Here is a 12,585-nt window from a genome sequence, read left to right on the forward strand (position 1 = left end):
AAAACCAAAAGCACCATCACACAACAGAACCATTAACTTCCCATCCATTTTCTGTCATATTAAGGAGCCATCAAACACATTCCCAAATCACACCTTGCCATTTGCATTTTTCCTGTCCAAAGCAAAGGAACCCTGTAGCATCCAACAACCACCATACACAGCAGCCTCGACCAGATTTTTCCTCACTCTCTCATTTTGCATTTTGGCCAAAGCAGAATTTCTGAGAAAATCCTCCAAACACACGAGCAAGCTTCTGATCCTCCATCACTTGAGCACTCTTTGGAAGCATTTTATATCCTCAAACCACACCCTTGCAGCCTCCTTCTCATTCTGTTTTCACCAAAGCTCAACAATGGAAAATCGTGAGTTGGACACTTTCAAGCATCTTTGAGCTGGCTTACTTCAAGAATCCTCCATTCTAGAGCACAAGGAGAGACTGTTTGAGCTTAAAACCACCAGAACAACACTGCATCTCCATTTCTTAAAAATCAAGTAAGTGATTCGACCTCAATCATTTGCCATGCCATGATATATTTACGAAAGACCTTCTTGAGCTGATTCTAATGAACTAAAGCATGCTTAAAATGGTTGTGTCATGGCCAAGAAATCTGGATTTCATTTGTGTGTCCAAACCTATTTCTGTTCGATTTACCTTGCTAGCATTGATTTAATGAAATGTGATGCCACATTCTTGTTATTTGATGTATGATGATGCTATTAGGATGCTTGATTTCACTTTCTGGACACTTTGATTTTTCATGTGTGAATGAGGTTATGCTGTTCATATTGAAACCCTAGGGCATTTTCCAGAATTTCCCAGGATTGTACTTGGTTGTTGCTGTATGATGTTACCTGAATGCCAATATCATGCTATTGTGTGGTTTTGCTTAAAACTAGTTTTATGATGATGAACTTGATGCATATGCCCTGCTGTTTTTGCAAACCTTCCCTGTCCAGAATTTCCATGAGTAATGCTTGTTTGGTTGTTGGTTGATGTTGCTTGATGTTCATTATGCCATGCCATTGTGTGTTTTTGCTCGAAACTTGTTTGATGTTGATGAACCATGAAGTTGAATTGATGAATATATGCCCTGCTGCCATGAAAACCTAACATATTTCCAGAAATCCAGTTCATATATGCATATGTGTTGATTGCTGTTATTGCTGGTAATTGCATAAACCATTGCCTTTGCCATTTGTCTACCATTTTGTTTGAATTTCGCATGCTGTTGATGAAACATGAAGTTTGAATTTGTTGGCCATGCTGTTAAACCCTAGGGTTTATTGTTGAACCCAGAAACTTGCACTGCCATTGGCCCGTGCACTGTTCCATTGGCTGAGAGCCAATGAGAACATTTCCTTACACCCACCCAAAACGCAGCACTTCAATAAGTGGCACGCTAATTACAGCTTTGCCACCGTTGACCCCTGTTTGACCATATGCCATGCTATGTGTTTCATATTTTGTTCCATTTGTTCATCACCTTCAAAAATTCATATTTCATCCATTTCAACTCCAAAAATTCTGATTTTTTTTGCATCATGTTCATGAATGTGTCTAGTATTTAATTATGATTTTTAATTAATTTTTCATTGGCTGGATTTTAATTGGTATGAAGTTTCCTAACATGTATGCATAATTGTCACCCTTAGCCATTCCTTTTGTGAAATTGTCATGTTGCATCCAATGAGCTTGAAATTTTTTGTGGTGAAACTAGACTCATTGACCTTTGTTTCCATATAGAGTTTATGCATTTCTCATTTGTGATGTGTGAGCTTTGATTTTTTGAAGTGAAGTGTTACATTTGGTGCTACATGAATGATATGCATTTTCCCAATTTTTGTTCACATGCTTCCTCACATCCAAATGACCCAATTTTTTGCATGAATCATCTATCACATGTCTAGTTTTTGTATGAATTTTCTTGGAATTAATTGTGCTGGTTTTCCATTTGATTGTGAATTTTCTTCCCTGCCTAGTCTATGGTTGACTTTTTGTGCTACACATTGCCATTTCATTTGTGAAATTCTCACATCATATTGTATGACCATGAAATTTCATATGTGATAACTAGACATCTCAAGCTTTGCATTGGTGTTAATCTCACTCATTTCTCATCTGTTTTCAATTTGATATGATTTTTTTGAAGTTGACCCATGCTTGTTGACCTTCATTGTGCTTACTTGAAATTATGTTGACTTCATGATTTTAATTGACTGCCTTCCTCTCATCTAAATGCCATGAAATTTGACATGCTTGCCATGCTAGATGTTAGGTTTGAATGTGATTTATTTCATAATTTTTGAGATTGTTTGGGTTGACTTTTGGATGAAGTCTTGTTGTTGACCTATTTGTGCTCTTTCTTGCCATGCTTTGCATTCTTTTGCATATGAAATGACAATGATGCATGATTTGATTATGAATCCAATTGAGATTGCTTCTTAAATGTTTGAACATGAATTGGGTTGACTTTCCTTTGCTGTTTGACTCTTTTCTTTCACCCTTGACCCTAGGCTAGTCCTAGTGGTCTTCTGAGCTTACAATTGAGCTATTGTTTCAGGTTAAGTACCAGTGCTTCAAAGATCATTCAAATTTTATTGAGTTGAATTGTATATCACGTGCTAACCCTTGTTTTGTAGGTTGACTCATGTAACTTGAGTCTTGTGCTATGCACATTGGTCCCTCTGTGGTTGACTGTTGTTTCATTTCTTTTGTTTTAAACTGTTGAACTGTTTACTAATTGGTTTGACTTTTTCAGGTACTTTAGTTGCTTAAGTTCTTTGAACTTGCTTGCTTTGCTATTTAGCATTTGCTTTGAGGTATAATTACTTCTTCTTCATGTAATCTGGAGACCCGGTCTGTTATTTGACCGGGCAAACTGTCTGAAGTCCTCCTTAAGAGGCAATGCCTGTGCGTGTTTAAAATTGTCCCAAGCAGGAAAAGTCCTTCAAGTAAGGCAATTGGTGGAAGGTAGGGATAAGCAATCTATTCCCCACTATTCAGTGTGTCCTCTCTTTGCTCCCATTATATGGTTGAAGCATTGAGATAAAAACCCAAGATCTAATCGAGTCAATAAAGGGAAAGAGTTCCATCTTTCTGAACTCCCCCACTTTCTATTATTTGATGCTCTCTCTGATCTGAGATAAAAGCAATGAGGCACACCCCTCATCTCCTATTCATCTGCTTCACCTTAGCCTCTCAATGGCAAGGTTAAGAGCGACCTTCACCTATTACAGTGGACTTTCAAAGTTAAACCCTCTTGTGTGAGCCCCCCATTGTTTGGCTATAGAGTGTGCTGTTTGCTATTCATTGATTGATTGATTGCTTCATATGCACTTGTTTGCCTGTATGCTATGCATTTATCATCATCAATTGCCATTAATGCATGATCATCTCATTTGCTTTTGTGATGCTATCATTGTTGTTTGCCCATTGAGGACAATTGTAAGTCCATCTCTTTTGGCCATTTGCTCCTATGATATGGAAGGATAGAGTGTAAGACCTCATTGGTCACTCATAGCTTCTGTTTTGTTTGTTTGATTGTGAGGAAGCAATTGTAAGTCCCTGCAAGTTGGCATTTGCTCTCCTGTGATCATGTTGCATTGTTTGATTGTATGTGAGGATACAACTGTAAGTCCCTGCAAGTTGGCATTTGTTTCCTAGGATCATACTGTGTGTGTTAGAGTAAGCCCAGACAGATTGGCATCTGACATCCATTATTTTGTATTTGTTGTTGTGTGTGAGGATGCAATTGTAAGTCCCTGCAAGTTGGCATTTGCTTTCCTATGATCACATGTTGCGTTGTTTGTTGTATGAGAGGATGCAATTGTAAGTCCCTGCAAGTTGGCATTTGCTTTCCTATGATCATATGTTGGATATTGGTATAAGTCCAGACAGATTGGCATCCGGTATCCAAGTTTCTTTTTGTTTTAGGAGATTAGTATAAGTCCATTGAGTGGCCTCTGATATCCATTTCTGTTTTAGGAGACTGGTGTAAATCCATTTATTGGTATCCGGTATCCGCTTTTATTTCTTTGCCTGTGGAGATTAGTGTAAGACCATTGAGTGGCCTCTGATATCCCGTTTTGTTTTAGGAGATTGGTATAAGACCATTGATTGGCATCCGGTATCCGCCTTTCTTTGCTTTGTTTGTTTATTATTATCCATTGCTATTCTAAAGGACACACTTGAATCATCTGCTATATGATTTCAAGAAGTGAACCTTCTAAGAAGTTTTACTTTCCATCCTCATCCATTCATCCCCATTATGTCCTAAACCTTTTCACACTTCAATTTTCAAACTTGACATAGATATTGTGCAAACTTCTTCATGTTTTCCAAACTAAAAACCTGGACCCAAGTCCTTGACTTTTTCAAACTCCATTTTCACAATACTTCTTTCAAATCAATCTTAATCATACTTTGACTTCACTTTCATAATCAATTAACTTCACTCATTCACTTGTTTTGGCTTTGTCCATTGTTAATCTTTTCATGCATTAGCCATAGGTTTCAATTATCATTGCGGTTGATGTAAATCTTGCCTATCCTTAGTGAGTCGACAGTAAGACTTCCGTACTAAAAACAGGGTTAACCCCTCCAGTACGTCGAAGCTATCCTCGCATGGTGGATGTTGGTCTGGTCGAGTTTTCTCCCATTGATAATGAAAAGCCTCAGTGCTATTGTTTAAAATTGAATCCACCAACTTTTGGAAATCTTTTAGCCGAACTACGGCGTTTTGATCCTTACCTTTGATGGAAGGTACGTAGGCAGCGGGTTCATCCGTTCAAACCCAATAATAAAATTGTATATTCTTTTCTCACCATCCCAATCATGTTTGCACAATGCTTATGTCATAACAAATAACAATTTAGTACAACAAGTGTGAAAAGGGCTCCCTAGGAGTACCTAGGACGTAGTGGGTGCCTAACACCTTCCCATTGCGTAATTTACCCCTTACCCAGACTCTCTGATCTTTTTATTAGTTTTCTACGTGTAAAACTTCTTAGGCTTTTGTTCGCTTTTTAGCCAGTCCTTTGGATAAATAAAAGTGCGGTGGCGACTCGAAAATCATTGTATGCTTTGCTTGTGGTTTAATCGATAAATCATATAGCGACGAATACACCGCTACAGAAAAGTGGCGACTCTGCTGGGGATATATCGATCCTTGGTGGTATTGCCTACTTTTCACCCTTGTTGTGCTATATTGTTATCTGTTATTTGACATATTTTTTGTACAATTTGGGATGACTGTATTGATTGTAATGTTTGAATTGCTTGATATACAATTGTTGTTTGCTTTGGTGATCTGTGAGATGAGTTCTATACCCGAACTCGAGTGCACTCTAGGATAGGAGAATGGCATAGTCCTGTTGACTGGTGTGGAGTATTCCTTAGCCAGTTGACTTGCGAGTCCATTCACTTGGTGGAGGTCATGTTGGACTAATAATGTCACACAAGTTATTTGTGGTTAGGCATTATTCTTTCAATCATGTTCCGCAGAAGCCAAGGACCGTAGTTTACCAAACCCATCTTGGCCTATTTTTAGGACCGTAGTGCGGAGGTCGTTCAGATGTAAGTTCTGATACGATTGTTACGCGATACTACACTCATAAGAGTTTCTCTTGAGAATATTTTTGGAATACGAGTATTCGTTCCTCCGATAATATCCGAGAGATGGGACGATGATTATGGGAACCTCTGATAGAACATGTCTGGCAGGTTTAAACCCTAGTACACTCCCTTTGGGTGGTTCTTAACCGAGACTCCATGATCGTGACTCTCAACAAACCCGTGATTCGTGGTTGAGTCGTTCAAACATTGTTAATATCAATGGATCCCGGATCAGGTGTAAAACCTAAAATCCACCAAAGCGGCTGGTTGATATTAAGAATGTCCGAACCGGTTCATGTACCGTTAATATCAATGGAACTTGGGTGTCGATAAGGTGAAAACCTAAATCCACCAAAATGGATGATTGATATTAGGGATACATAGAGCTTTCCCACGACCTTTGTTTGGTGTGCTTTGCTTGATCCTTGAGTGTGTTTGTTGCATTCATGCATTCACGCATTCATCCGCATTCATGTCATCACAAAAAAAAAAAATTTCAAGGAACTTAAAGGGTTTATTTGCAAAATTTTCAGACATGGAAAGACCGAAAAGGCATACAAAGAAGTACAGCTTCAAACAGCCCGATGTAAAAGAGTTAAGGAATCTGACATCATATGTATTAGATCCCTTGGGTTTCAAAGCTCGCTATGGAAAGCTTCTACCTCTGCTCACCACTCAGGTTGACGAAGGGCTGATGAGCACTCTGGCTCAGTTCTACGATCCGTTGCATCACTGCTTCTTATTTCTGGACTTCCAGCTATTGCCAACCTTGGAGGAGTATTCTCGTCTCATTGGGATTCCAATTCTGGATCAAGTGCCGTTCAGTGGCTTAGAGGATATTCCATCTGCTCGAGAGATTGCTAGCTTGTTGCATATAGATGAAGATCTGATTAGAGCTAACCTGACTACCAAAGGCGGAATTCAGGGTTTTCCTTCCGAGTTCCTCATTGCCCAAGCTACCTTTTATGGGAAGGCCATGAGTGAGGATGCCTTTGAGGCTCTATTCGCGTTACTCATCTATGGATTAGTGCTATTTCCCAACTTCGACAAGTTCGTGGACATGAACGCCATTAGGATCTTCTCGGTTCTTAATCCAGTTCCGACTTTGTTGGGTGATACATATGTCTCCTTGCACCTAAGGAATATGAAGAATGGGGGAGTCATTGTCTGCTGTTTACCCCTGCTGTACAAGTGGTTTATTTCGCACTTGCCGCAGACAGTTGCTTTCAAGGAGAACAAGGGATGTCTACGGTGGTCTCAGAGACTCATGTCTCTCACCAATGATGATATCACTTGGTATGATCGCGTGTACGATACCGTCCAGATCATCGACTATTGTGGTGAATTCCCTAATGTGCCCCTTCTTGGTACATGTGGTGGGATCAGCTACAATCCTATACTTGCACGTCGCCAGCTTGGGTTCCCCCTAAAGGATAAACCTAATAGCATTCTGTTAGAAGGTGTGTTCTTTCAGGAGGGTAAAGATCCCCAAGGCCTGAAAGCCAGATTTGTCCGTGCTTGGCGCAGTATTCACAAGAAGAGTAGGAACGAGTTGGGTCCAAAGAACTGCATTGCTTTGGAGCCATACACCTCTTGGGTCAGACAGAGGGCTGCTACCTACTTGATGCCGTATGATTATCCAAGACCTACACCGTTGGATGTGGCTGGGCCTTCAACCCTCCCTACCCAACGTGTAGAGGAGTTGAGAGAAGAAGACCTTTCGCGTGCTTGGATCCGTGAGAGGGAGGAATTGCTGCAGCAGCTCAAGGAGAAGGACGCTATGATTGAATTCCTCGAGCACCGAGTGATCGATGATCCGAACGACGCTTGGACTTCTCTGCTTCCTCAGTCTTCCAAATTCTGGAAGAGGAGGTATGATCGACTTGCAAAGGAGAAAGCTGACATGGAAGCGGCCTATGAGAGAGAGATCAAGAAGTTGTGCACTTCTCGTCTTCCAGCATCCCGAGCTTTTAGGGATCCATAGGATGTCATTTACCTTTTCTCTTTGTAATTTAAAATGCTGTACTTTTTGTCTTGATGTATTGAATGAAATATTTTCCATGAGGAATCAAAAATGCTTAAATTAATCAAAATATTGCAAATAATACCCTAAGGGTTCCTTGAAAACAAAGCATTTGCACAAGCATTTCATGCATCATTCTTGCATAAACAGGTACCCTTTGTTTCTGGTCTTCTTGTCCTAACCTCTGTTCTTCATTTATTTTGAAGACAAGCTGATTCACCGGTATTATACACGAGTCAACTCTGCAAGAATCATGGAGCAGTTGGAACAAGAGAACAGAGAATTGAAGGAAGAGGTCGCCAGACTTGGCGCTTTGATGGAGCAACTCCTTGCCGCTCAGAATCAACCTGCTCCGACGCCTGCAACTCCTGCTCAGAGGACAGTCATTTCAGAGGTGGCTACTTCTACAGTGCCAGTCAGCACCCACGCGCCCAATGCCATGCCGCCCGGGTTTCCTTGGGGCATGCCCCCAGGTTTTATGCCAGATATTCCTGCGCCAACCTTCGCTCAAATGCCGGCGTCTAGCTCGGTCCCTATCGCCGCTCCTCCTGTCGTGCATACCATGCCAAGGGTAGACGACATCATCTATCACTCCGAGCCATCTGAGGGCGCAGACGTTCATGAAAAGATGGATGCCATGAACGATCAGTTCCTTGAGCTGAGAAAGGAATTGAGGACTCTTCGAGGCAAAGACCTATTCGGCAAGTCTGCAGCCGAACTCTGCCTAGTTCCCGGTGTCAAGATACCGATCAAATTCAAGGTCCCGGACTTTGAAAAATACAAAGGGAACACCTGTCCGCTTGCTCACCTGGTCATGTACGCCAGGAAGATGTCAACACAGACTGATAATGATCAACTCCTGATTCATTATTTCCAAGACAGTCTATCTGGTGCCGCGCTCAGATGGTACATGAGCTTGGACAGCGCCAACATCAGATCTTTCAATGACCTTGGCGAAGCTTTCGTCAAGCAATATAAGTACAACGTCGATATGGCGCCTGACCGAGATCAACTCAGGTCCATGTCCCAGAAGGACAAGGAATCGTTCAAGGAGTACGCCCAGAGATGGCGAGAGCTGGCAGCTCAAATCACTCCACCACTGGAAGAGAAGGAAATGACCAAGATCTTTCTGAAGACTCTTGGCTCATTTTATTATGAGCGGATGGTAGCAAGCGCTCCCTCTGATTTCACCGAGATGGTGAACATGGGGATGCGTCTCGAAGAAGGTGTCCGTGAAGGACGGTTGGCTAAGGATGATAGCTCTTCCTCTAAACGATATGGGGCGTTTAAGAGGAAAGAAGGTGAAGCACATGCCGTTCAATCTCAGCCCAAACACAGAAGACCCTCTGTTCAGAGGAATCCTGCACGACATGTCAGTCATCAGCACCAGGTGGCTCACGTAGCACCTGTTTTCAAGGACAATACTCCTCAACATCAGCAATATCAACATCAACAGTATCAGCATCAGCAACAATACCAACAACCGCAGTACCAACAACAACAATCTCGTCCACAGCAACAGGCTTATCAGCCTCGTGGGAGTACGAGTAATCAGGCAAACATGGGTTACGAAAGGAAGAAGATCAGTTTTGATCCGATTCCTATGTCGTATGCGGAGTTATATCCCTCTCTAATAGAGCGGAAGTTGGTTTCTCCGAGAGATCCTCCGGCTATACCGGTCAACCCTCAGTGGTGGTATAAGCCTGACCTACACTGTGTCTATCATTCTGGTGCTCCGGGCCATGATATTGAGAATTGCTTCCAGCTGAAGACTAAGGTGCAAGACCTTATGAGAAGTGGAATCCTGAGTTTTGAGGACTCAAGCCCGAACGTCACCAAGAACCCATTGCCTGCGCATAGGAAATCTGTCAACATGATTCAAGAATGTCTTGGGAGGTACAAGGTCAAGTATGTCAGCCACATCAGGCAGTCGTTGGTTGATTTACATAAGATGCTGTGTCAGTACAGTTATTTGGAGCATAACCACGACAAGTGCCGCGTTTGTTCGGTTAATCGTCTGGGTTGCGACCAAGTACGCAGAGAACTTCAGAAGTGGTTGAATGAAGGTACCATTGAGATTCTGCAGAATCGCAACGTTGATGAAGTCGAACCTGAAGTGAACGTCATTTCACCAGTGTTCAAGCTGCCCGAGCCAGTTGTTATTCGTTACAATAGCAACAAGTCGAAGGCTTCCCCTTCTTTGATTATTAAACCAGCTGGCCCTGTGCCCTATTCATCTGACAAAGCTGTACCCTTCAGGTACAATCCTGTTGCTGTCCAGGATGGGGTCGAAGTACCTTTGCCTTCCACTTCCGTAACTAATATTGCTGATGTCAGTGGGTTGACCCGAAGTGGTCGTGTGTTTTCCGCACCTGCTAAAGCCCCTGTTGCTTCTGAATCCGTTGAGCGCCCTGTGGGAACCACTGTGAATGTTCAGAATCCGGCACTTGATGTTGCCCAACCATCCTCCTCCGTACAAAAGACTCCTGTTTCTTCAGTTGGCCCAAGTGGCATTGTTGATGAAGAATCTGATGAGATGCTGAGGCTCATCAGAAAGAGTGAGTACAACATTGTAGACCAGCTTCTACACACGCCCTCCAAGATCTCTATTCTTTCTCTACTGCTGAATTCAGAACCCCATAGGGAATCTCTGCAGAAGGTCTTGGACCTGGCATATGTTGATCACGACGTCACCCTGGAACAATTTGATAGCATTGTTGCAAACATTACCGCTTGCAACACTTTGAGCTTTTGTGACGCTGATCTCCCCGAGGAGGGAAGAGACCACAACATGGCTTTACACATCTCTATGAACTGCAAATCTGATGCAATGTCCAATGTGTTGGTGGACACTGGATCTTCTCTTAATGTATTGCCAAAATCCACACTCTCTCGACTGTCATATCAAAGTCTTCCTATGAGGCAGAGTGGGGTTGTTGTGAAGGCGTTTGATGGGTCGCGCAAGACCGTGACTGGGGAAGTTGATCTCCCAATCAAAATAGGACCAAGTGATTTCCAGGTTACTTTCCAAGTAATGGATATCCACCCATCATACAGCTGTCTCTTAGGCAGACCATGGATTCACGAGGCTGGCGCCGTGACATCCACCCTACACCAGAAGCTGAAGTTTGTCAAAAACAAGAAACTGGTCGTAGTAGGGGGAGAAAAGGCTCTCCTGGTTAGCCATCTGTCTTCTTTCTCGTACATTGACGCAGAGGATGAAGTTGGAACTCAGTTCCAAGCTTTATCTATTGATGAACCAATCGAGAAGAAGTCTCCTTCATTCACTTCCTACCGTGATGCTAAGCTGGCCATTGAATGTGGTGCAGTTGCTGGTTTGGGGAAGGTGATTGAACTTGAAGACAATAAATCCCGGGCTGGCATTGGCTATGGTTCTGGGGCATGCAATGAGCAAGGTCTGTTCAAGAGTGGAGGGTTTATTCACGCCAATCAACCTGAAGAAGAGGAAGCTGCTGCCATCATTGAAGAGGAAACAGAAGATTTGAACAACTTTGTTATTCCTGGTGGTGTCTGCCACAATTGGGTCGCTGTAGATGTTCCTACAGTCATCCATAGATCAGAGTAATTGTTCATTTTGTTTAAAACCTTCTCCCATGCCAAAAGGAGAAGTGATGACATTGTTGGCAGCATTTAATACAATGATGTTTTCATTCAATTAATGCATTGTTTAAACATTTGTTTTTCCTTTGTTTTCACTTTTTGCTTTTCTGCATGAAATCAGTGATCACAAAAAAACCATAAGAACAAAAAAAAAGAGAGCAAACATTTTTCATCTGCATAATGGTTTGCTTGTTTAAATGCTGAAGTTTTTCCTTAATCAAAATCATTATGCAGATCGATCCTAAAACCCATTGAACATAATGATCCAACGCCATCTCCCAATTTTGAATTCCCTGTATTTGAGGCAGAAGAAGATGACGTTGAGGGGATTCCTGATGAGATTACCCGTCTCCTTGAGCACGAAGAGAAGATCATTCAGCCGCATCTCGAAGACTTGGAAACAGTCAACTTGGGGTCTGAGGATTGTGTTCGTCTGGTGAAGATCGGGGCACTTCTTGAAGAGTCTGTCAAAGAAGATTTGATCAGTTTGCTACGAGAATATTCAGATATCTTCGCTTGGTCCTATGAAGACATGCCGAGTTTAGATACAGATATTGTGCAACATTTCCTGCCTTTGAAGCCTGAGTGCGTGCCTGTGAAGCAGAAGCTCAGAAGAACTCATCCAGATATGGCAGTGAAGATCAAAGAGGAAGTTCAGAAGCAAATTGATGCGGGGTTTCTGGTGACTTCGACATATCCTCAATGGGTGGCCAATATTGTGCCTGTTCCTAAGAAGGATGGAAAAGTCCGTATGTGCGTTGATTACAGAGATTTGAATAAAGCTAGCCCAAAAGATGATTTTCCTCTACCACACATTGACATGTTGGTAGACAATACAGCTAAATTCAAAGTCTTTTCCTTTATGGACGGATTTTCTGGATATAATCAAATCAAGATGGCACCAGAGGATATGGAGAAGACAACATTCATCACACCTTGGGGAACATTCTGTTATCGAGTGATGCCCTTCGGTTTGAAGAACGCCGGAGCCACGTATCAACGAGCTATGACTACCTTGTTTCATGACATGATGCACAAGGAGATCGAAGTCTATGTTGATGATATGATCGCTAAGTCCCGAACGGAAGTTGAGCATGTTGAGCATTTGTTGAAGCTTTTTCAGCGTTTGAGAAAGTTCAAACTTCGCCTGAATCCGAACAAATGTACATTTGGAGTCCGTTCCGGCTAATTGTTGGGTTTTATGGTAAGCGAAAGAGGTATTGAGGTTGATCCTGCAAAGGTCAAAGCAATACAAGAGATGCCTGCACCCAAAACTGAGAAGCAAGTCCGAGGTTTTCTTGGCCGCTTGAACTACATTTCCAGATTT

The sequence above is a fragment of the Lathyrus oleraceus genome, chromosome 1, assembly GCF_024323335.1.
Source record: "Lathyrus oleraceus cultivar Zhongwan6 chromosome 1, CAAS_Psat_ZW6_1.0, whole genome shotgun sequence".
NCBI lineage: Eukaryota > Viridiplantae > Streptophyta > Magnoliopsida > Fabales > Fabaceae > Lathyrus > Lathyrus oleraceus.